General features: G+C 42.4%; 1 protein-coding gene across 2 annotated transcripts in view; it reads left to right on the top strand.

Annotated features, from left to right (window-relative positions):
- Positions 1-26,604, top strand: part of MAF (MAF bZIP transcription factor) — a 245,765-nt gene that overhangs the window by 61,058 nt on the left and 158,103 nt on the right. The window lies entirely within an intron of this gene.

Raw genomic sequence — 26,604 nt, 5'->3', positions numbered from 1 at the left:
CAACAACAATTCGTGTTTACACACTCTTTAGCCTAGTATGTGCATTCTTCTACTCATTACTTGCCTGGAGAATTGCTTTGCAAAATTCAGAGAAGTGCGAATTTTGAAGATGCCTGTATTTCAGTTCATGTGTTGCTTTGGAAAGTGTGGATGAGGTAGGTTTGTCTTTCAATGAGAACTGAATAAAACTTTTCCACTATTCCTGTTTGGCCCTTAGACCTGTTTGGCCCTGGGGATTTCAAGGATACCTATCACCATACTAGTTACAGGTTCAATCCTAACATCTCCAGGCAGGACTGAGAAAAGCTCTCATCAGAAAACCTTGAGAGCTGGTGCCAGTCACTGTAAAAAATAATGATCTAGATGGGCCAATCGTCTGACCTGGAATAGTGCAGCTTCCTGTGTTGTGGTGTTCCTAGCACAAGATCTGAGCCTTTAGTTCTGCTTCCATCATGCTGTTCTTCTCCCCCCCCACCTCCCCAAATTTTACATGAACACTAAATTTGCCTAACAGTCACACCCAGAGAATTATGATCGCATGAAAGAGAGACTGGAGGTTCAAAATAATGAAACTGCTAGATTCTTTGAAGGAAGCCATAACGATTCAGCTGCTATAGTTCAGGTCATGTTGTTTTTCAATATGCATGTTGGGCAAGTGGGGTGGGGGGAGTTAAGAAAAGCTGCTATCGGGGGAAAGGTGTCTATTTTTGTTATGCAAAGCCAGCGGCCAAACCATCCACAAAAGCTTGTAATTCTTCTTCCGCTTATGCAGTGGTTTGGCCCCACGGTTTGTCGGAGATAGGAGGTGGTGAGGATGGCGAGCACGATGCTGCTTGTGTTCCTTGGCTCTTGGAGTGCCGAGTAAAAAGCAAATAAAAGCAAAACAGCAAACCGAGGCACCGACGGCGGGGAGTGAACGGCTGGAATTTCTTTAAAATTAGCTGAGTGTAACGTGGAAGGCTGATTTTTAATTAATAGTTTTCCTCCTGGCTCTGAGCTCCGAGGGAGGACTGTCTACTTTCTGCATTGCACAAGGAGACGAGATACGGGGAAGAACAAGGTTTTGTAACCCTGCAAGTTACTTTAGGTTGTCTTTGTTTGCCTGGAATAACACCTTCAAAAAGGAACAAAATATCTTGACTAGCAATGTGTTTTTCTCTCTCTTCGGGGAGCTTGCAGTTTCTGGCCTTGCCAGCTGAACTTGGAATCTGTACCGGTTTGGCACGATTTAAAAGACGGGTGGCGGGGGCAGAAAAGAACCCTCTTGTAAGCTGGCGACCAGTTAGCTCAATGCAAAATGCAGCATTGATTTCTTTGTCCTTTCTAGGGTTCATTGGCCAATGTGCTGAGCCTGCTGGTAGCCAGCCGTTTTCCAGTGCTTTGGTGTGGTTTCTGCTCAAGGTCTAGCCATCCCAGGAATAGGCAACAGCAGAGGGTGGAAGAGGCAGGGGAGCAGGCAGGAGTGAAAAGTCTCATATATATCCTGTTACTGCTCAGGATCACGGCTGAGCTCTTTGCCACTTCACGGATCCCCCCTAATCATTTTGGGCTAAAGAGAAATAGAAATGTGAAACATTTTACCGTTCACCTCTGAGTGGATGAAGCTGAGGCCAGCAATGTTCAAAAGAAATTACTTCTGTGTCATTGCACATCATGCACAACACCTTGTCTAAACTTTATGTGTGGGACTCTAGAGTGGGGAACCTCAGGCCCAGGAGTACACTGGAGCTCTCCAGGCCTCTTCTCATGACCCTAGAGACACTACTCAGTATATGATATGCCTGTCCCCCAGGCTATGTCTCCTCAAGCTACTGGCAAGCAACCCCATTCTGAAGGTTGCCCATGAGGGAAAATGGCCCTTAGCCAAAAAAAGGGTTGTCATCCCTGGTGTAAAGTCTGCATGCTAGGAATCCTTAGTCCATGGAGGTTAGTGCAGCTCAGTTAATATGAGCTCACCCAGGTCTCATTGTGCTTTCCCCTATTGGCAAGGATTTGTCCCTGATTGTCAAAAGTGTTTGGACTTTGTGTTTTGTTTGGTGAGAGTTTTAAGACAATACGGTAGCTGGTTTTTGTCTGTGTGCCGTGCCATTGAATTTTATTTAAGATATTTTCATTGAGCATACAAGGATATCATCTTGTCATTCAATCATAGAACTGTAGAGTGGGAAGGGACTCCGGGGGTCATCTGGTCAAAGCTAACTTCAGTCAAGGCCTGATCAAAGCTAGCAGTGAAATCCTATGCAAGTATGTTCAGAAGTAAGCCCCTTTGAGTTCAACAGAACCAACTCCAAATAGCTCTTTCAGTTTAAGTTCTATAAATAGTTAATCAAGGGCTTATCCACACTTCCGTTTCCTCCGCTCTTTCCAGACGTGGTCCATGATTTCCAGCTCCATGTCTGAGTGCCCCCCCCCCACTTTTTTTTTGTCCCAGAGCTTTCCCTGCAGAAACCCACTCTTTAAAGCTCAATCAGAGCAAACATCAATCCGTGGAAAACCTGAATGCACGTCTGCTCTGATTCAGCTTTAAAGAGCAGGTTTTCGTGGAGAAAGGTTGGGGCAAAACAACAGCAGCAACAACAACAACCCATGTTCAGACACAGAGCATTAAAGTGTGGAACTCTACCAGGAAAGAGTAGGGCAAAAGATAAGCGTGGATAAGTCCTAAATACATATGAAGCTGTATTATACCAATCCTTGCTCAGTGTTGTCTACATTGGCTGGCAGAAGCTTTACATGGTTTCAGATGACTGACGTCCCCAGCTCTACCTGGAGATGCCAGGGGTTGAACCCAAGACCTTCTGAATGAAATGTTGATGCTCTACTATTGAGCTACAGTCCTTGCCCTTTTGTCTAGGTTGTGTTATTCAGAATACTCTGAAACTTTTACTTTTATGAGCTTTTTCATGGCATCTGGGGCATTTGCTTGTTATATTCTAGCAGTGTAAAAATAACAGGCTTCAGGGGCCATAAACCAACTGGAAATCAGACAGGTTTGGACTATTGCACTTCCTTGAACAAAAATGGAACAATACGAAAGCAATGTATTGTGTCTCCTTGAATTTTTAAAGTACGTTGTCTGCAGTCTTCATTCAAAAGCATCTTGGTCTGCTGTGCACTTCTCTCCCCATCCCAAGTTCCCCTTTGACTGTATTCGTCCTCCACTTTGTTCCTTATAGAAACTGGAATATTGGACTCCAAATATGCTTAAAAAATAATTAGAAGTCAAATCTGTCTGGGGAAAGAGATACAGGAATAGGAAATGTGTGAGGAGGGAACGAAGTTTGAACTTTGCAATGTGCAAATACGCTTCATTCTTTTTCTTTTTTAAGTGAGCAAATATGACTATTCTGGAATAGTCTGGGTTGAAAGGAAAATAAGTTAAGATCCGTAATGGGGTCCTTATGGTGCAGCAATATCTAGCCCTTAAGAAAAAGATGGCAAAACTGTTTGCCATCGAGAACAAGCTCTAGGGTTTTTAAAAGGCCATTAAAAAGATATCAAAAGTTGGAAAAGAGTAATAGGTTTTCAAAAGTACTAGTACTTCAGAAAACCAAAAACAGAATGTGAAAATTCTGCAGTTACAAGGGAAGGGGAAGGGAAGTTGGAGATGTCCAAAATGATATTGCTTATAAGAAGCACAACCAATTTATTAATCGTTTAGCAGTCCTAATAATTTTTACAGGGATGCATGCAGCTATGTCTGTTCCAAAGCAGTGGGGTGTAGTTCTGCATTATTAGTTCTTGTTGTGGATCTGGTGCAGTTTTATCTAAAGTCATAAATCCTCTGGGAGTGTCAAAGGAGAGCAGTTGTAAGTGACTGACTGATTAATTGATTGGTTATTAAATTTTTATACTGTTTAATATATTTAAAATATATCAAAGCGATGTACAAAAAAAATGAAGCAACAACAGACAACTTAAACAGAATATTACAAAAAAAATACAGCTACTTATATTAAAGGTTACACTGATACAAAGTACCGTATTTTTTGCTCTATAAGACTCACTTTTTCCCTCCTAAAAAGTAAGGGGAAATGTGTGTGCGTCTTATGGAGCGAATGCAGGCTGCGCAGCTATCCCAGAAGCCAGAACAGCAAGAGGGATTGCTGCTTTCACTGTGTAGCAATCCCTCTTGCTGTTCTGGCTTCTGAGATTCAGAATATTTTTTTTCTTGTTTTCCTCCTCGAAAAACTAGGTGCGTCTTGTGGTCTGGAGCGTCTTATAGAGCGAAAAATATGGTAACTAATGTATATAAATCAATACCATTTTTATTTCCTCCTGCACACCCTCTCAGCCTCCAGGTTCTCACTCAGTGTCCAAACAAACTCTCAGCTCACCCACAAAAGCCTCACAATGAGAAGAGTTCCTGGAAACAGCGGACATCACCCTAGTCTCTCATGCTAGACTTGGTTTTTATGGAGAGCCCAAAGGGGGGGGTACTTCCTCAGGCTGCCCACAGCTGTGTCTCATTCAGTTGCACTCTCCACATGCAGTTCCAGGTACAGCAGGTGTGTACAGGGGTTCCAGAGCATGGGGAAATGCCCCCCCTCCACTCAAAGCTCTTCCTTCACTCTCTGTCCTCTCCTTTTCTTCCAGGAATGCTGGGTCCAACCTTTTCCTAGAAGGAGCTATCATAGGCACCACTTCCATTGCATTGTCTTCTGTCTGCTTTGACTTAAGCCCTCTAATGTGCAGTCCCTAACACCGTGGCACAATTGGCAGTGTGTGATGAAGCATCACTGAATTAAAAACAGAAAGTAATGATTAATAAAAGAGCTCCGGACGTACATTATTCCTGTATTATGGACAGAGGGTTATGTTAGTTTTATTCAGAGTAGACCCATTGAAATGAATGGACCTAAATTAGTCATAGCCATTCATTTCAATGGATCTACTTTGCGTGGTACTAAATTGGATATAACTTGATGTCCACCACTGGATCTTCTTAGCTAACACTGTTAAAATAACATCCTTACTTGGCTAATTAATATTTGGACCTATTGAACTCAGCCTTACAAATAGCTACATCCATGGATTATTTGTGGCAAAGGTCAAGAAGAGGATGCTAAAATTATTCCGCGGCTCTTTTTAAAATTGTAACAGAGTGCAGTGTGTTTTCTGCATTTTACTTTAAAAGGTATTTTTCCAACTGTGTTCTCTCTCCCCTTTTCCTTTAAAGAAAAGGTACCAAGGGAAGCACAATGAATTTTTTCACATTTGTTGTGTTTTTGTCTGAATATGTCACTAACAGAATGAACAAAGCCACCCACTTCTGTCTGTAGCAGTGGGTAGTAGTGACTTCCTACAACTGTGTTTTCATAATCTGGTGTGTGGTGTCCTAGGTATCTGGTGGAGGAATGTTTGTAGGCTTCCGTATATGTTAAGTGCAAGCAAGTAGAATCTGAAGCTTTGGGAAGCTAGGTTGTACAATGGGGGTGGTCAAATCTGCCAATATTTGTTTCTCTCAGTTTCTAATTTTTCCCAATGTTGAGTTCTGTTCTCCACATCACTTTGCAATTCTTTTTTTTTAATCTTCATGCAAGTTCATCACCAAATTTATTCTAATATGCACATTTTTGAATGCAATGTTGTCAAATATATCCATTTTTACAAAGCAGTTTCCCCCAATATAATTCATTCTTGCATTCCGTTTTCCCCAATGCATGCACTATATAGCTAGAAAACAACAGTGCAAAAATCAGAGGGTGCCTGTTTTTCAGTTCAGAAACTGTGAACTAGTTTGCTTTTAAATGCAAACTGAATCAGATTCCACCCCCCATCCCTATGTAGCACAGATGTAAAAACTAAGGTAAGACACTATCCCCCCCCCCAAATCCTGCAAGATGGGAAATACATACGCTGCCTCTCTTACTTGTCATTAAGGAAACTATAGGTAGGGATGAAAATAGAAACCCCTGACAGCTTGATTTCCACTTGCTGGCAGCAAGCTTCCGTGGTGCTCTGTAAGACCCTATAAATATGCAAACGAAGGGATATCCCGCACCAGGGCTGTTGGGCCACTGAATAGCATTCTGTTGCTAGCATTTTATTGCTAGCGAGCCATACAAAGTGCATCTGCTTTTCAGAGGATTCCATCAACCAAACAATGTAAAAATGTGAACCAAAAGGCAGTTAATCTGGCCTATTTACGGAGGACAGCTCCAAAGCATTTTGTTTGAAATTACTCCAGCCTGCATTGGCAGGGGGAAGAGGGGAATTCTCCTTCCCTGCCTTTAAACAGATTACTTCTCAGTCTTTTGCTTCTTTGGAATGGCAGCTCTCAAGCTGGTGTCCTCGTTGAGGCAAACTAAGCATCTGATAATTTGCTCTGGGAGCGTTTGGGGGAGATGACAAGCCTTTAAGCATGCAAGCCACTGAATATGCAAACTACATGGAAGCAAAGGCATTACCTGCTTCTGCCTTCTCTTTGAAGTGGCTTTTTCTCTTCTTGGATGTTAGAAATGTCAAGAGGTCACGCCAAATAGAGGCTGGCTAGCTGACCGCCACACCAGTTTCTGATGATAGTTGCACAGTGGTGTGCCGAAGCAATATGCATCCAACTGTGTAAACGATGCTTCCTTCGGAAGCGTAGAGCTACCAGAATACAGAAAGAGCTTATGGCATGGCAAAACGGGAGGTGGAGGGAACTGGTACCTTTTGTCTCGACAAGGCCGCAGACTCGAATGATACTTTGTGATTGGCAAAAGGGAATGGAAGTACAGGCTCATTTCTGGAGCAATCTTTTCCTTTCCCCCCTCCCTTCTTCATACTGTGAGACCTCTTGCTAGCCCCGTCAAGGGTATCTTCTCTCTCACACAAGGATGCCCTAATCTTATTAGTTTCTGTTCGTGTCACTGAAGTCCTTAATTTTTATAAGCTGCTGCTGCAAGTTTACTTCGTGATTTAGCTGGCTCCTCCCTAAAGCCGCTGCTTTTGATTGTTGGCTCTTTCCTCTCTGCTTTTGGTGGGGGCTGTGTGCTGAAGGACGAGAACAAACATTCCTGCTCCTATCTGCCCACTGTTTCAAATGCAAACCTTGACCTGCTTGCCGCTGGAAATGAAACGGTTCCAAAATACGCAGGCATCTGTAAATGCATCTTTGATTAAATCCTCGGCTCGTTTAAAACTCCATTATTCCAGACAGCAAAGCCCATGAGAGACGATCACTTCACAACTACTGATTGCAGTGCTTAATAAACTGGGTGGGGGGTATGCGGATATTTTAATTACAGGCCAAAACCTCAGAAAACTTCTTCACCGATCAGAACCCAGAATGATGTGTTGCAAAACTAGAATGGCAGCACTTTAAATTAAAACAGGTCACAGAGATCGGGATTAGCACTGATCTGAGGTCGTTGACTCTCATTTCAGATCACATAAACCTCATTAATAACAGAACCATTGACCCTTAAACTCCAGCTGCCTCTTCCCTCAGATTTTTTTTTTACACCACTTTCATTTTTTTAAAAAAAACTTCACGAACAACTAAATACTATCACTCCTATCCCTAGACTAGTACAAGTCCACATTTTATTTTCTCATTTTTTAATGCAGTTAGACACAACTCACTTGGATATTGGGGTTGGAACCCACAATTTGATTGAGACACTCCTGCTCTGTTTTAAAATATGCTTTTGTAAAATATGCATGTTGTTATAGATACTGTTATTGTTGTTTGCCTATATGCAGCTTTTTGGTTCAAAGGACCTGCAAAGCAGTGAACAGTATATTAAAATGCTTAGGGCATAGTGCATTGGTGGGGCTGGACTAAATGATCCTCAGGGTCCCTTCCAACTCTACAATTTTATGTTTCTGTGAAAATAACAAAACACATGACAACAAAACATCTAACAAAAACAGGATAGGATGGCCTGAGAAAAGCCATGTTAGAGGGTGCTCTAACCAACCCTACATCCTACAACCTTAGGGACTAGAAACCTGAACAGTCAATGACAATGCACACACACACATATAATCACCAACTACTCAATGCTGTCACACTGGCTTACATTTAGCATCTTGAAGTCTGAACGTTTCCTTTAATCTATTTTCTGTTTTTTCATTTTCTAGAGATGGGACGTCCCCTGGGAAGATTTTTTTTTAAAAAAAACTTCTCCAAATAATCCTACCATATTTCATGGTAGAAAATGTTTGCATGAACCTGATCCATCTCCAGTTGTTCCTCACGTAACAGATAGACAATAGCCTCACTGCAAGGCATGATAAGCCTTTACTAGATTTAAATGAAAATGTATCATGAGAGAAGTGTGGGTCTGGGGCTAGTGAGTGTGTGTGTATCTGTTAGGGTGGCTACATGTGTATTGCCAAAAATTCCATAGCGTTCTTCTGAGAGATGGAAGAAAATACTGACTGTGGGTTTATGGAAATCAAAAATAAAAGGGAAGTGTTTCAAGGGTTACAGATATTTGCCCACAGTCCAGTTGCTGAATATTGTGAATGCTGGTTATGTTTTTGTGGTGTCATTTACAGATCAGTTTCTACTCATTGATTACTGTCTCCAACAGACGGTGGGACTTGCACTAGCCAAAGAGATAAGAAAAATCAGAGTTGCACATTGGTGGGTCTTCAGCACTATAGCTGGAGACAGGCATGTGTGGAAGGACTACCAATGGCAGGCAAATGGGGCAGCGCAGTTAGAACAGATTTCATCCGCTCCAAAATTTTCTGTCCCAAATTTGGCTCGCCCTTCATCATGCTGCCGCCACCTCTCACCCACCCAGGCTGCCTCAACCTACCACCCCAACTCAGCTTGCCACCTGCCACTTTACTTTTGCTAGTCTGCTGCAAGGCTGAAGCCACCTCTCCAAGTCCACCTCCCAGGGGCGTAGGTAGGGGGGTGCGGGGGTGCAATGTCCCCGGTGTCATCGCTGAGGGCATAACAAAATGGCACACCGCAGGGGGTGGCACTTACCGCAGGGCCTGGGCTGCAGAGCCACGCACCAGAGCCACGCGTCTGTCCTGGGAGTGACGCGGTGGCTCGGGGCCCCACGCTGACCAAAACAACAGTGTGGGGCTTGCATCTGCCAGGCGGACTCTGTGGGCAGCTCGCCACAGTGCCCCCATGCACGGCTCACCACACTGCCTCCCCTGGGCGAATCGCCCTGCCCCCGCTGCTCCGGGTGCTGGAACTACACCCCAGCCACCTCTTTCCCCTCTGTGAGGCATGTGTCCCTTTGGCAATTGCCAAAGTGATCCCATTCGGCACTCAGGGGCTCGTCAGCAGGGTTGGATGTGACTCTGCTGACTTGTGTAAGAGTGCCAGTCTTAAACAACATTCCAGGATCCAAACAAAAGCTGGGATTGGCTTCTGTGATCTCCCAAATAAAACGGGACGGCTGGGGGTATGAGATTCTCATATCTGTAGTTGTCCTCCAGAACTGTAGACAGCAGCTTTGATTTGCACACAATTTGCTGAATAAAGCCAAAGGCCCATCTAGTCAAACATCTTGTCCTCACAGTGGCCAGTTAGAAACCTATGGGAAACTCACAAGCAGAACCTGAGTGCAACAGCTCTCCGCTTCCCAGCACCTGGTATTCAGAGGCCTGCTGCCTCTGACCATGAGCATGAAACACAATCATCATGACTAGTAGCATTATCCTCCACAAATTTTGTCAAATCCCCTTTTAGAGCATTTCAAGTTGGTAGCCACCACTACATTTTCTGGAAGTGAATTCTATAATTTAACAAAGTACCGTGTGAAGAAGTATTTTCTTTTGTCTGTCCTGAATCACCCCAACATTCGGGTTCGTTGGATTGGCCCCATGTATTAGTACGATGAGCAAGCGAGAAAAACTTCTCCCTATGCATGTTCTCCTTTAGTTTAGTTTAGTTTAGTTTAGTTTAGTTTAGTTTAGTTTAGTTTAGTTTATTGCATTCAAATCCCACCTTTTTCTCCAAGGAGATCAGGGTGGTGTACATAGGTCTCCCTTTTTTATCTTCACAACAACCCTGTGAGGTAAATTCAGGTAGGTAGCCGTGTTGGTCTGACTCAGTTGAAATAAATTTAAATAATCAAAAAACTGTCCAGTAGCACCTTAGAGACCAGCTAAGTTTGTTCTGGGTATAAGCTTTCATGTGCATGTACACTTCTTCAGATACCTGTGAGGTAGGTGAGGCTGAGAGTGACTGGCCCAAGGTCACCAAGTGAGTTTCATGACTGAGTGGAGATTTGAACCCTGGTTTCTCAAGTCTTTGTCCGACACTTTAACCACTACACCACACTTTACACTACATCACTATCATTTGCTTGCACTTTTTTCTAAACTAAAAATCTCCAAATGCACCCCTGTGTCCTTCTTCTCACTTTTCTGGGCTGAGGCCCCTGTGCTCACCTTACGTGCTGCTCATCATGCGTTGTAAGGGGGAGACTGGTAGTTTATTTCACCTTATGACCAGATAATGGGTTTTCTATCAGCATAAAAATGTGTAGCAGGGCCAATAAATCATATTCTTCCCATAATGTGGGATGTCTTTGGAAGGTTGATATAAAATGTGCTACCTGCCAACAGTTCTTTAAGAGGGTCATAACTTTGGGGGCGGGGATGGAGGAACACAGCTTGGGCAAATCTCTCCTAGTATACCTACAGAAATAGAGGCCAGGGCCTTTAATTTGTAGTTTTTCATTAAGAAGAGATTTAAGGCAGGATTGCAGCATTGCTGCCTTTAATTTTCTTTGAGGGATTCTTTCTTCCTTGACTTAACAAGCTTACCTTTGTCAGTCGGTTTGATTCCTCCCCCCCCCCCCCGGTCTGCTGCCCCCATCATTTTATTCAGTGAAGGGTATGAGATGAAGCTGTTACTTCTGCCACATCAGAGTATTTTTTCCCTCCCCACCAGAGCTGTTAGCAGTGGAAAGAACAGTGTTTTAATTTTCTGTTGTCTTGCCAAATCCAAACGGGATTAAATGCTTTCAAGGTCTTTGGGCTATCGCTTTACCCAAAACACCCATCCCAAAACATTCGGAGAGGCAGAAAGACGCTGCATAGCTATTTACTTTAAATGCCTGATTAAAATTTCATGAAGACAGGAAGTCAGGGAAAAGAAATAGAATGCAGGAACGACAAAATCCAGGTCTTTGTAATTTTTAGCTCGACATCATACAACAGCCATCGAGGGGGGGGTGTGTGTGTGTTAGATTGTAAGGAAATAAAAGGTATACAATTTTGCTGAAACTTTGAAACTGCATTCTGTTGGTGTTTAGGACTGTGTGTGTTTGAGTATAATTGTAGCTCATTAACACTGCATATACATCATGCATTATCTTAGGAAGTGTAATTTGCCCCTCACAGAGCTACAATGCTCAGCATCTGAAAACTATAGTTCCCATGATTCTTGAGGGGGGTGCAATTTAAATGTATGGTATGTAAACCTGGGATTCTGATTAGAAGACAACCATTATTTAAGGTTACCCAAAAGTTTTGTGTTTTTAATACAATTCTCAGACATTAGGGAAATGTATTTTTTCAACTGAAACTTATTTCCCTTGTCTTAGTTGGAAGGAAATATTGTAATGCCAAAATAGTTTTACAGTCCTTTGCATGTCTGCTCAGAATACGTTTCATTGATCTCAGTAGAGCTGACTCCCAGATCAATCAATACAGGATTTCAGACACATGCATAGGCAATACTGGGCCTTACTTCCTAATATGCTTGTATAATATTGTGCTGTTAAGTGTGTGTCATTTTGGGGCAGGCAGGGGTGGAAATAGAGTGAGGATGGGAGAAAAAGGAGAATTGGGAGGAATATTTGCTTTGCTTTTGAAGTTTGGGGACCTAATGTTCTTCAAAATACATTCTTCTTCTTAAACTTATTTAAAAAATGAAATGCTTTTTTCTCCTTAATAAATAATTGAATGTTGTACCACTGCTACTGAGAGTGCATGCTTGCAAATACTCAAGTGCAGGCCATTTTATATTGGAAGCAATCAATTTATTTTCATTGGCTAATGTCTGGCTGCTCAGATGACTTATCATATCCCTAACTGAATATTTGGGCAGGCCCTACCACCAAACAAAATCTGGTTTCAGTCAGCGGCAGAGGAAGCAACTTGGGTGCCTGGGGCGGCGCTTCCAGGGGTGGGACGAGCTGCTCATAGGGGAGGGGTGCACTGCGGGGCCTCCGGAATCTGCCCGCCTCCTCCCACTCAGCCACCCTACAGCTGTGGGGGGGCATCAGGCATACTGTTTGGACAGCGTGGAGCCTGCGCATGCCCAAGCCATTATGTCTCTCCCAGGAGAGACATGTGGCTCGGGCGTGCTGCCGCCCCCCGCCCCAGTGATACCTGGGGTGGCCTGCATCCACCACACACCCCTTCCTCCGCCCCTGGTTTTGGTACGCCAAGCTAATGAACAAATGGCAAGTTTGATTTATTTATTTATTTATTTATTATTTATTTACAAACAGTTAAGAAGAAGGTGAGGTTGAACCATCTCTGGGACTTTGACTCCACAGAAGCCCAGAGGTTCTCAGTATTTGGTGGTGGGAGTGAGGACTAGATTTGAGGCTGTTGCTCCTTCCCCTTGGGCAACACTTTGTGCCTCCTTGGTCTCTGTATCGTCACATGAATGAGTGCCTAATGTGCAGACAGCACTGAGAACATTCTTAACCTGGCAGCTTCACCCACCTTAACAGATCTCTTAGACACGCTTACATTTGAAGCACGAATAACACACAGTGAGATTTTACAACTTAGGGACAAACTCAGCGTTGAATGAGCCCCAAGTCCCTGGACGGCTGACAAGCTACGACAAGTTTTTTTGTTTTATTAACAAGTTCATTGGCTTGCTAATACACAGCATGCCTCATGTGGTACTCTGCCCTTGAAGGAAGAAAGGCAAATTAGTTGCTTAAAAAAGGAAGTCATTCCCCCCCCCGCCCCGTTTCTAGAAAAAACACAATAATATTCTCCATGAGGCTTTACAGGGCAAATGTCTTTTCATTCAATCCTCATGTGCGCACTACGGTCTTTTTGCATCCATTACCAACATGTCACAGGTGCAAGCCACCAGGGAGGGTGCTGCAGATTTAATTGTGAGGCAGGTGGTGATAACTCGGCGCCATAATGCAGTCATCCCAAGGTGTGTTTGTGCATCTGTTAAGCATGTGAGGATTTTAGTTTATTTTTCTTTCTTTTTAGGGGGTTGTTTTCCTCCTATAAGGTGCCACCGGGGGAAAAGGTTAACAAGACCAAAGGAAGTCAAAAGAGGCTGGCAATGGCTTCTAAGGTTAAATAAAATTAATAGTAAATATCCAGTTTATGTGCGTGCAGGAGACAGCAGAGAAAAATGTGCCCGGCTCTTTTGCATAGACATTTGTACAGTCCCTCGAATGAGTTAGGTTGTCTTGTCTCATGTGAATTCTTACCCTCTGCCCCTTGTGACTTCCTGCTCCTGTTTTTTAGCTTTTCTGGAGAGAGGAACTGGCTGCTTCCCAAATGGCAAAGGATTCCTTTTTATCCTTGGATTTTTTTAAGGTTGCCTTTTGAAAAGAAGGGCGTTACAGTTAGAGGATAAACATCCAAGGAAAGTTCTTGGTAGGGGACTGCAGAGTACTTCTAGGAGTTAAACCTAATAGATACAAATATGCTGTTCTTGCTAATGTATTAATTGTTTATTTGAGGCATTCCGTTTATCCCCCTCTTTGGCCAGAAAAATCTGTCATATTAATAATTAGAGATTTATTTATTTTCTTAAAAAAAAACCACATTTCTATGCTGCTTAATATTTCTAAAATACAACTAAAAAATGGAATATATCATTAAAACAAAAATACAACCTAAAACTAGTAATGCAACAATAAACTCTTAAAAACATAAATAAAACTGAATAAAAGAGAAATTCAGATTAATAATAAGACAGTCCTTTGACGCAAAAGGGATTGGAAGGGAGGAGAAAACCAAAATAACAGCAAGCTTTTGTTACAAACTGCTTTATAAGGACCAGCTGGAATGAAGGCAGCACAAAGAGAGGAGGAGCCAAAAGCTGAGTGGTCCTGCTTCCTTTGTGTCCCTCTGCTGTTGTGGCAAAGGATCATCTGTACCGTGCAGCAATGTCTCCAGTACACAAAAAGCAGTTTTGCCATGGAAGCAAATCTGCCTATACAGTTTGAAGTCTCCAGTCTTGTAAGTTCTTGAGGAAAAGGCTGAAGAACCCTCTATTGGGGATATCTTAGGACAGGCATAGGCAAACTTGGCCCTCCAGATGTTTTGGGACTACAATTCCCATCATCCCTGACCACTGATCCTGTTAGCTAGGGATGATGGGAGTTGTAGTCCCAAAACATCTGGAGGGCTAAGTTTGCCTATGCCTGTCTTAGGACATCTTGGAGAAGCCTTTGTTGGTGGTCCCCGTGGCTCAGAGGCATGGCTTGTAAACCACTAGAAACAGTCGCTAAGCCGGTGGAACTCCCTCCCACCTGAGATTAGACAGACCCCCACCTACTTGCTGAACTTCAGAGATATTACTGAGACTGTCTTGTTCCAGCAGGCATGTTAAGGTAGTGTTCAGTTTTCCGATAAGTCTTTTTTATTTCATTCTTTGCATTGTTTGTTTTTCATGTATGCCACTTAGAAACACTCATTATTAAGTGCACCAAACACCTTGCTTTGCAGACAACAAGAAGTAGCATTAACAGAGTGTAGAAATGTCAGTCCATATATGGGGTATATCAGATAACAATACCTACCCCACTGTATCTTGCAGTCTTTGTTACATTACGAACTTTTCAATTGTCAGAGACCTAGTAACAGTTGCACCAGTGGTGGGAATGCGATAAAATGGTTTCTTTTGGGAATTTTATTTTTAATAGGCAGGTCCATCTCTCTCAATCCAACTGTAGTATTGTTTATGCATTGACGATTTGCAAAAGCCACATAACTATAAAGAACTAGCATTCTTCATATTGCGCACAGCTAGAATCAAAGTTTCTAGAAAATCACGGAGGGTGCTCCACAGAGCAGGAGGTTTGACAAAATTTGGGAAATTTTTGTCTGGAAAACTAACCCAAGATGGAAGGGGGTGGTAAGGTGAATAGAAATACTGCCCTTCCTACCTGCTGGGCACTCTGCTGTCTTTATGGAGGGGTCACATACAGGCACCCAGAACTGGGCAGCTTTTACTTTACAGTAGTTTTTTTAGCTGTGATTTCTACATTGCAGGGGGTTAGACTAGATGACCCTTGGAGTCCCTTTCAACTCTCCAATTCTAAGATTATATGAACGCTTTATGACAGCACTGTAACATGATTGTGCAGTTAACACTCTACACTTTTGTTGTAACTTGTAGGTTATTTGAATGTTCTCGTTTCTGGATTGAAAATGATTGAACCCTTTTTTATTATATAAAACAGAAGAAAAGAATTGGCATTCCCTTCAGTACATGCATTAAAACAACAACAAAGTTAGGAGCTTTCCGAACCCAGATATCTGGATGACTGTTCCACTGCCCTGATAGAGCAACTACATGTCTGCATGCCAAGATATCAGAGGAGAAAAATCCAGATGGAACTAATTTTCTAGAGACATTTCGAATAAAGGAATGGGATAACATTTTAAAAAAAGAAATCCTAAGGGCAACACAGTAAAGGGCAACCTATCTGGTGCTTGGCAGCACATTAAAATAATTTGTAAAAGTACGTTTTATGGGACAGAGTAAATAAGGCACATCATACATCATTTGGAAGACATGCAGAAATGAGGCAGAGAAAAATCACCATTGGATGTTTTATATAAGGCCATTTTCATGAGTCAGCTTCTTTTTGAGCTTTGCGGACTCTCCAGCTGCAAGCTTTGCACTGTTGGCTTATCTTCAGCTTGTGGCTTTGCGTGTGCCAGAATTAGCTTATAATTGGCTGTGCCTTCCCCTTTGTAACTGGTAATAATAGAACTCTGATCAGCACAAAAAAAGGGAGGAGGCTTAAAATTTGGATGTTTTAGCTTCATTGCAACTTCAAGAGGCCTCCAATTTGGCCATGCACTCGCTTTGCTCCTTGTACCAGAACTGACAAATGTTTGAACAAACAAGTCGCCATCTGAAAAAAGAGAGCTGCAAATGTGTAGGATAAATGAGCAAGAACTGGGATTTTGCATGTTGCAGAGGCAGTGACCCTATCTGCAGAGGCCAGATCACACAGAGAGGAGTGGGGCTGCGTGTGCTGACCACCCCCCTCCATTGCATCCCATTCTTTTTTTTTATATATAAAATTTTTATTGGTTTTACAACATTTTTAAGAAAAACAAACAAACACTAAAAATGACAAACATACACGTATAATTTCAAACATATTTTCATAAACCTCTTTTCTTGGACTTCCCCATACCCCCCCTCTCTGCATCCCAATGTCCATAATTCAACTAGCAACTCCCAATTGTTACTTTCCAATCTCTATCATCTTAGTCCTCTTTTATAGTCTAACCTTGTATCCCTGTACCCTTTTGCTTCTGGAAACCACAACATTTTAGCATTCATTAAGTTTATAGTAGTCCTTAAGGTAGCTTTTAAATTTTTTCCACTCTTCTTCCACCGTCTCTTTTCGTTGGTCACGGATTCTGCCTGTCATCTCGGCCAATGTCATATAGTCCATCACTTTCATCTGCCATTCTTCCACAGTGGGTAAATCTTGTGTCTTCCAATACTTTGCGATGAGTATTCTTGCTGCTGTTGTGGCATACATAAAAAAAATTCTATCTTTCTTTGTCACCAATTGGCCGACAATGCCCAAGAGAAAGGCCTCTGGTTTTTTAGGAAAGGTACATTTAAGTACCTTTTTCATTTCATTGTAGATCATTTCCCAGAAGGCCTTAATCTTCGGGCATGTCCACCAAAGGTGATAAAAGGTACCTTCAGTCTCTTTACACTTCCAACATTTATTATCGGGCAAATGATAGATTTTTGCCAGCTTGACTGGGGTCATGTACCACCTGTATACCATTTTCATAATGTTTTCCTTTAAGGCATTACATGCCGTAAATTTAATACCGGTGTTCCATAACCATTCCCAGTCAGCTGACATAATGTTATGTCCAACATCCTGAGCCCACTTAATCATAGCCGATTTAACTGTTTCATCCTGTGTGTTCCATTTCGACAGCAAGTTGTACATTCTAGATAAATTCTTAGTATTGGGTTCTAACAGTTCGGTTTCTAATTTTGATTTTTCCACCTGGAAACCGATTTTCCTGTCCTGTTTAAAAAATTCCATTATTTGACGATATTGGAACCAATTTTCTACTTTATGCTTCAATTTCTCCTGACTTTGTAGTTTGAACTTATCTCCATCCTGTTCTAAAATTTCCCAATACTTCGGCCATCCGACCTCCATATTGAGTTTCTTCACTTCCGGAATCAGTCTTATTTTTAAGTTTCTCTCTTTCCTCTGTAACTCCCACAAGGCCAAAGTTGCATCATGCTCATAGACCTTCTTGGCAATCGGCTCTAATTTCTCCTGTGTCTCTCCTGCAGTGGCTTTGGCATCTTCCGCAATTTGGCGCGTAGTGGCGTTTTCCTCCACCAATTTATTTATAGATTCTGTATTCTGGTTTAATCTTGCTGAAATTTCTGTTAATTTTAGTGTATTCTCTGAAGTCTGTTTTGTCAAAGACTCCAGAGTTTGGTTTATCTTGAGCAGGGCGTCTGTCACAGCTTCCATAGAGACGGCTGCTCCTTTGTCTTGTCCTGTTGTTCCTGCTGATCCGGCTGTTGCGCCTGAGATTGAGCCTCTTTTCTTTACCTGTTGCTGCTGCAGCTGTTGTTGTTGTTGCTTGGTCTTGGCTCTTGTAACTATCTCTTCTTGTGAGCCACTCATGTCAAGGTCAATTCCCACGGGATTTATTCTCCCTTGGAAAATTCCACTGTCTTAGGCCGTGCCGGACTTCACTTTGTCCTCTAGAGGGAGCAAATCAAAATGGCCATAGAGCAAAATTTCCAAGTACGAAAACAAAGGAGACTGTCCAAAATGTAAAAAAGGAGATTAACACAGTCAAAGTCAATGTTACTAAGAACTTGTAACTTCAAATTGCCACAGTTGCCCAATTTATGCTGTTTCTTCTTGTATTATACAGTAGCCAGGCACTGTGGAAACTTTGTATCAAAGTATCACTTCACAGGGAAAAGTCAGTTCAGTGTGCTAAGAAGGCAGACCGTTTCATGCTTTCAGATGGGTGAGACAGCAGAGGTTTTTTACTTCCAATAGATCATGCAGTTATTGATCAAATTCACCTCCCCTCTGCCCTGCTAGCTAGAGGGGAGATCAAAGGTCTAAATGTCCGGTTTAGCTGATCAAAGAGCGGGTTTAAACGGATGCAGGTTTAGAGCTCCGTTGCTTTCGCTTTCATGCAGTCGGGGGGAGGCAGACTTCCTTTGTTTAAATCTCCCCCGTTTTTAGCCCAATTTTTAAAATTTAAAGGGTCCCGATTATTTTTTCAGCTCTTACTCACGGGAATTCAGTCCAAATTTTCTTTTCAGGAAGGAATCGGCGCTCTCCGCTTATGGCGACGCGGCTTCACTTCGCAGGCTGGGTAGCGACTCTCAGCACCGCGCTCTCTCCCGATGTCGATCCGTAGCCTTTAAAAAGGCTCTTTCACGGTACCGGGGGGCGCAAAGGTGCCCACCGAGTCTCCTTGTTCTCAGGCTTCAGCGCCTGGGATTTTAGGGGTCCCCCGCTTGCCGTAGCGGGTAAGACCCGAACTTGCGAAGCAGTCCTTCTCCGGAGCTCGGAGCTAGGACCGCCATTAAGCGCTGGCACCGACCGGAAGTCCCATTGCATCCCATTCTGGCACTGCCCCCATGCTGCTCACACATTGGGGGTTTGCCTGTAGCAGTGCACCGCCCCCCCCATTAATAAAGATGCCGTCCTGTTGCCAGTGAGGGTGAGCCACAGAGATTCTAAAACCTCCCCCAATCGTAGTTTCAGTCTGGAAAATATTATTGTCCCCAATCATACATGGCAATAATTTTTTGGAAGATTTACTTTATTTTGCCATGCTATCCTCCCCCCAAATATCAGGATGGATGAAGTTCCCTATGGTTATCGGTTCACAGCCTTTGGATGCTAACTGTGCTTTGTGTTTGTAAAAGTGCCATTTAGCTCAGTAGCTCCAAAGGGTTTTGTTTTGAAAAGGGGAAACTAGAGTGGTTTGAGGTTAAGAGCACCGTCAGTAATAATACAGCAATGCATTGTTCTGACGATTCAGGACTCATGCCCAGTCTCTCTCACCGGGCAGATTATTCTGTCTTGTTCAGAATAAGACTTCCATGTTGCTTGCTGGTTGTTTTAGGCAAGTCAGCCATGGAACCATAGAATTAGGGCTTTACTCTTCTTCTTCTACTCCAAAGGACTCAACTTCCTTCATTGCATTTGAGCTTTGATTTGTAATTTCCAAGTTTTTTCTCTGGTGATGATCTGTGGTTTACACATACAAAAGAGTAACGTGGATCTACAAATACACAAGTGTATAAATGCGCGTTCAGAAAATATTAGAAAGCCATTGTTATTTATTAATTTTGTATCCTGCCCATTTCTCCAAAGGAGCCCAGGGCAGCAAACATTTCAGTGCCAAAGCCATACAATTAAAACATCTAAAAACAGTTAAAAACACTTCAACAAAACAATGGAAAACTCCTAGAAGCAACTGCCCACTCTCCAACTATTTATTCCACAATGCCAAGGACAGAACTCTCAACGATGAAATGTCTGGGCAAACAGGAATGTCATCAGATTTCTCCTTAAAAATAGTGAATACTGTAGTGAGGGAGACTGATGCACCTGATTAGGGAGGGAATTCCACAAATAGGATACCACCACCAAGAAGGCCACTGACCATGGGCCACTGCCAACTGAGCAATGGTGGCACCACCAGCAGCAGGGCCTCCCCTGATTACCATAGGTCCCAAGATGGTTGGTATTGAGGAGGGCACTCTTTTAGGTACCAACCAACTTTGCAGCTGTATTCTACAGTAGCCACAGTCTCTGAACCATCTTCAAGCCCTGTGGTAGTCCAGACAGGAGGTTACCAGGTTATTTTGATCTAGAAACCAGCCTCAGCTGGGCATAAGCACTCCTAGCTACAGAAGCCACTTGAGATGCCAGGGACAAGTTGGAATCCAGGAGTACTTCATAGATTCATAAAGCACAGGACTCTGAATGGCTTTTAGCCCAAATGGGTACCTGCCATGTTCAGAGGAATTTCAGATACAGCATGCCACTGAGCAGCAACAGCAAGACAGGAAGCTGCCTTCTTCCTGTGAGCCTGCTGGAGGCATCTGATTGGCCACTGCTGGAAGTAAAGATGGGGGTGGGGAGAGAAGGTGGTCCCTGGCCCCACCCACTGCCACCATGTGGTTCCTGACAGATAAGGACCCATATCCTTGGGGTAGTCAGAAAAAAATATTCCCCAGACCTGCCCTAGATAGGCCCTCCTGATCTAGGAAGGGTCATCTTATAGACTCACTGCAAATAGATGTTTCTGGGTGTAACTTATCAAAGCCCATCTATTTTATTTATTTATTATATTTATAATCTTATCTTTCCTTCATGAGCTGAAGGTGCATGCATGGTTATCCCCCCCTCTCATTTTTATCCTCACAACAACCCTGTGAGGTAGGCTGAGAGACTGTGACTACCCCAATATCACCCAGTGAGCCTTGTGGGCATGTAAGGGTTCCATCCAACACTCTCACTGCCTGTACCACACTTTTGCCAGAGTGTGAATTATTATCACTACCAGGATTGGTTAAATGTTTTGTGATGAAGCCTAGAGGAAAACATCCTAGTAATACAAGGCTGAAAAAATACTTTAAAAAATGAAATATGCTTCTTTCTCATCCCCCCCCCCAGTGCTTTGAAGAGCTTCAGCTTTCAGAGCACATTGACTAGAAACAAAAGGATACAGAGGCCGAAAATTTTGGTTCTTTGGGTGGAATAGAACAGGCAGGCAGTCTAAGGAACTGTGTCTGTCACAGAGGGGATGGGAAAGTGTTTAAACTGGCTCTGTATTTATTGAGTTCTCTTCAAGTAAGCAGTAAAGTCAAGTCATTGATCTAGTTCTTTACTGGAAGACCATAGCACGTTTTAAAAATAGTGATTACATTCTGATAATTGCAGTTCTGTAGAGAATTCCAGTAGTTGGACACAATATAGCCCATAGTTTTCTTGTGATCCCTTCCCATGTTATGGGGGAATGCACTCATATTTTCAAGTCTCCTCCGTTACACAGAACAAGGAATACTCTAGGACAAGAAGATACAATGGCATGTTATAGAGATGTTGTAAGGATGAAAGACGTATCATGCAAGGTTCTCAAACAAAAATCAGCTGCATAACAGGAATCAGAATAGGACTTTGTTTATTTATGTTGCTGAGTGGCCGTGTTTGTAAGTAAAAATAAACCAGTTTTTTTGGTTCATGGCTTGTTGCTTCCTAACCAAGAAGCCAGCAACAGACCAGGACTTAAGGTTCACTAGTGCTCATGGCTTGTTATGGAGAAACAAACTAGGATCCCTTAGTTCAGGTGCAGCTAAAGTTTGATGGTTTGGTATCCTGCTCACACCAGGCAAGGAGCACAGCAGACTGATTGATTTTTATTGATTTTTTTAGCAGGGCAAGGGGGAATCTAGACCACTTATTATTTGAAAAAATATGAGGCACAAAAATAAATAAAAACCCATTAAAATCCACAAACAATAGAATACAAACACAGCACCAGAAATATTGAGATAAAAAGATAAGAGGTCCAGCCTTGCGGGGGGGGGGGGGAGTGGTCAGAATAGCCTTGAGCAAAAAGTTACGTTTTGAAGAGGAACCTAAAACAAATAATGGATGGTACCTCACAGATTGCAGAGGGAAAGGAATGCCAAGTGGGTGGGGTAACCATAGAAAAATCCCTTTAGGGATGGAAAGATTTGCCAATTTTGGTTCTTTTGGCTGCTCATTTTTCCAATCTTAAATTCAGTTTTCCACAAATTGTAGCTACAGTATTTACATTTTTTTTAAAAAAAAATCCTCATGAAAATTCATCATCATTTTAGGAATTTCCCCTAATAGAAACATTTTCATATGCAGTCTTCACTAATTTTTGCAAGTAATTTCCTCCAGTAGAAGACATTTTTGTATGTTATTTCTCAATTCTACTCAGAGTAGACTTACTGAAATTAATGGACTCAAGTTAGTACCGTTAATCCACTTCAGCAGGCCTGCTCTTAGTAGAACTAACATTGGCTACAACCCTTGGCTTATAATTATGTGAGAATGTGGTTGGGGTGTTAAAGAAAGGGCAAAACAGCTGGATTATTAACCTTCTAACTGCATTAAAGATTGCCCATGCTCAGTGCTGGAAAACATTCAACAATTCCATCTGTTAGAGAGTGGTTATTTAAAGTTGCACATATGGCTAAACTGAGATGGCATATAGAAGGAATGGACAAAATTATGAACTGAAACTAACTTTTTTGATTAGGTACGTTCGACGTCGGTCAGTTCAGAGGCTATTGAGCTGTACAAAGATACAGTCTGGCTGGCAAACAGGCTCCCTGCCTGCCCCCCTGCATCCTATGTTAGAGAAAACCAACGTTATCATTATTTAGTGTGGTTTGAATCATTTTTTTGTTACAGAAAAGAGATGGCGCGTCTACCTTCCCTTGTGAGAGAGTCCCACAATTGTGGTGCTGTCTCTGAAAAGGCCCTGCCCTGTGACCCCAACGACCACCTTGCCTTGGCAGTGGAAAGGAGGGCCAGATCTTGGAAGATGACCACAGGCAATGAGCAGTTTCATGCAGAAAGAGGTGGTCCTTCCTCAATGCCTGCTGAAATCTCAGAAGCTGGATCAGAGTGGAGAATACTGGGCTGTATAGGAAAATAATCTAATCTGGTACAGTGGTACCTCGGGTTAAGTACTTAATTTGTTCCGGAGGTCCGTTCTTAACCTGAAACTGTTCTTAACCTGAAGCACCACTTTAGCTAATGGGGCCTCCCGCTGCCGCCGCACCGCCGGAGCCCAATTTCTGTTCTTATCCTGAAGCAAAGTTCTTAACCTGAACCACTATTTCAGGGTTAACGGAGTCTGTAACCTGAAGCATATGTAACCTGAAGCGTATGTAACCTGAAGTGTATGTACCACTGTATAGGGCATGTTCTTAGGAATACTGCTGTGAATGGAGTTAAGTGGTACGAATGTTCCCTCTTTGAACCGAGTGTTCGCACTGCGCAGTCCAGTGTGGAATTTGGATTGCCAGTGGAGACAATTTTTAATTTCTTAATTCTCTCTCTCCCCTACCCCCCTTAAAAACATGAAGTATATGCAGCCTTGGCAATGTGGAGCGGGGGCAGGGAGCTCCTCTATGCCTGGTGAGAATTCCTGTTGCTGTTTTTATGGCTCCCAGGAAAAGAACATTGGCTGTCAGATATATCCCCACCAGAATAGAGACAGTTGACTTGGCAAGGCACGGGGCTTGTATACACTATGTGAGAAAATGCATGCCATTCCCCTGAGTTAGGAGCACGGCTACAAATGAAAGGAAGGAGGCCGGGGTGACACTCCCTTGCTAATTATAACCCATCTCCATTCACATAGCTCACGTTGTGTCACCCTGCCCACGATAAACCACCCTGCTTTTCAGGGCTTTTTCTTTTGGCTGTCAACCACTTTGTTGCAGACTGGGAGTTGGCAGAGAGGGTTTGAGGCTCAGAAGCAATTTTCTGTTTGGTGATTTATGAGCCAAACATGGAGTGGAAGCAACCCTGCCTGTCTGGGCTCATATTATGGAAAAGGCGTTTGGAAATGGCCTCGATCTGCTTATGGTGGTTTCCCCTCTCCCCTCCCTTTCTTTTTCTTTCTAAATTATAATAGTGGCCTGATGTTTGTAAGGGCACAGTGGCCTGCCATGTATCAGTCAAAGTGCTGATTTGACCCCATAAATAATTGCTACACTTAAATTTCCCTTTGAGTAACTAGGGTTGCTCGACTTCCTGCTCAAAATACCCTGGTATTATTATTATGGTGTTTTTTTTAAAAAATGGAGTGGGGCACAAATTCTCAAGTTCCAAATGGCTGGGATCCAGAAGATTCTCACATTAAGACACTTACACACGCTGATGTGAATTCACTTCTGTTTGAAGCTTACAAATCTATCCTTCTTCATTATCTTGGATGCATTTTGGAGGCCCCCTATGCAATATGAGCAGTGATATTGTGGGGCATGTGGCCAGCAGACACTCATCCTTGTTTATTTGAAATGTTTCATAGCATTCCTTCATCAAAATATTCCAGGACGGTGTACACACTTGTGAATAAAATGATTTGTACACACAATTTTAAATCAATAAATAGTCAGAACAAAATCCACATACAACAAGCCCACCCCATCCCCCCAGAACAGAATGCAATTCTAAAAATCATCTACAGTGTAAGTGGGATGTAGTTTTTCTGGTGAATGTTACATTGAACATACCCCTGCTCTTAACAAAACCTGCCTTAAAAGAGAACACTCTTTGTTTTTTCTCTCCTGAAGTTATATACTGTTTTTGTTCATTTTTCCTCAGTAAGTGTTACCATGATTTATTTTCTTGCTGGACTCTGTGTTATATAAATGACTTTGCTAGCAACTACATCATGACAATGGGGCCTCTTTTTGGCAGGATTATTCAGAGCTCTCTTTATCAAGATGAAAGAGGTATTGAAATGAGAGAGGATATTAAAATATTGTTCATGTAGCTTGAGAAAACAAAGGCTTGACAACACATTTCTCTCTCCCATGCAACTAGAATACTCAAATCAAGACTAAGACAAGCTGTCAGGCACAATGGATGTTGTCTTTGCTACTTAACAGCTCTCTCCAAACAAGAATTCATCAATTTCAGCAACATGGTGGAAGGGAGGAAAAAAGAGAAATAATATAAATGGGAATGAAATGCTGAAAATTTTCACATAGAAATGAATGCAACGGTTTCACGAATTTTTTTTTTGCTGCATTTCCAAAATTACAGCCTTATCACCGAAGTGTTAAAGGATCAGTGTGTCGTCTTCGGGTACGCATAGAGAAAAGCCTTTTCAAATTGCGCTTCTGTAGAAATCGTGGTCCTCCCTGAGATGGGAAATCCACATATTGCAATAACTATATAAATAAAGAGAGTGGCGATGCTTTGTCAGTCATTTCTAAGGTACCCTTTTGACATGACAATCCAGCATGATTGCAGCATATCGGTCTGCAGTAATGCCTGACTGTTTTAGATATTCACAGCACCGAACATTCACGATCAGCCTTTAACTCCACCTAAGCCATTTAAAGATGTATGCAAGTCCAGACATTACCTAAGGCTTAAATCTCCATATTGTTGATAGGCCTGCTGTGAATACTTTTGGGGAAGCATTTCAATGCATCAAAATTCTTGATGGAAAAGAGAGTATATCTAGATCCCACTTTTCCCTCAAGTGAAAGCATTCAGATCTTAATTTATCATGCCTGTTAGATTCTGGGCAGCTGGAGCAAAAGGAACCCTGTAGCAAGCCATTTATATAGGAATCCATTTGGGGATATTTATTCATTTTGTAAACTTTTTTCCCTTTTTGGTCATATTTTAAAAAAAAAAAATTCAAAGCAGCTGATGTACGACAAAACAGTTTAAAACCAAAAGACAGCAAAATAAATGATGATGGAACAGCTTCACACCAGTTCGACTTATAGACAGCCCAAACATCTGCTGGAATAGCCAATTCTTCGCTCAGGGAGGGCAGATGTGAGGCTTATGGGAACTGCTTTTTTATGAGCCGAATGCAAAAGACATGCACTCTCAATTAAAAAATTCTAAACTCAGGAATTTCATGTGCAGTCCACACACTCACACACTCACACCATGGGCAGGATAAACGAGTCCCTCAGGTCTTATTTGGCCCGCGGGCCTTAGTTTGGGGACCACTGCTTCAAAAGGACAAAAGGTGGCTTATGCTGAATTATGCTTTGCAAAATTCAGAGAAATGTGCATTTCAAATAATGCCTGTATCACATACTGTGAATTAGGTAGGTTCATATTAAAAGGTGAATGAATGAATGAATGATTTTTTCCCATGACCCCACTGCCTCCTGCCAAAATCCTATTGGGCAGATAGTTTGAACTGAAGCTGCTCTCTCCAACAAGACCTGCTTGGCACCAACATTACTCTCATTTTGGTGACAGGTTAAGGCCTTCCTCTATTCCCAAACATTTGATGGGTCAATTGTTATGTGGGTTTTTGTTTTTGTTTTTTTATTGCGAGTAAACAATGCATGAAATGAGCTAGTTCCATTTAATAATGTTCACTGCATTAATTCAAAAATCTCTGAACTACACCTAAAAGTGCTTCCCATAATTACTATGTAAACTGAATGTGAATTAAGTTTGTTTTGGGATAGAACTTTGAAGTATTTCTAGTTCATTTTCAAACCTGCATCTTCTACTCCTTGGACCTTTAAGTGCAAAGATTATACTTGTTGGGAGAAATAAATGGTGCGGTTCACATTCCACTGTTTTCTTAGTCTTCTTAAGTATACTTTGTACTTAAGCACAGCCGCTTGAAACAGTCTGCATGCTGGGAGGGGGCAGGGAGGAATTGCCAAGG

This window comes from Podarcis liolepis (genome assembly GCF_965112155.1).
Source record: "Podarcis liolepis genome assembly, chromosome: 7".
Classification (NCBI taxonomy): Eukaryota; Metazoa; Chordata; class Lepidosauria; order Squamata; family Lacertidae; genus Podarcis; species Podarcis liolepis.
The sequence above is the reverse complement of the archived record's forward strand: the minus strand, read 5'-3'. Positions and strand labels throughout refer to the sequence as shown.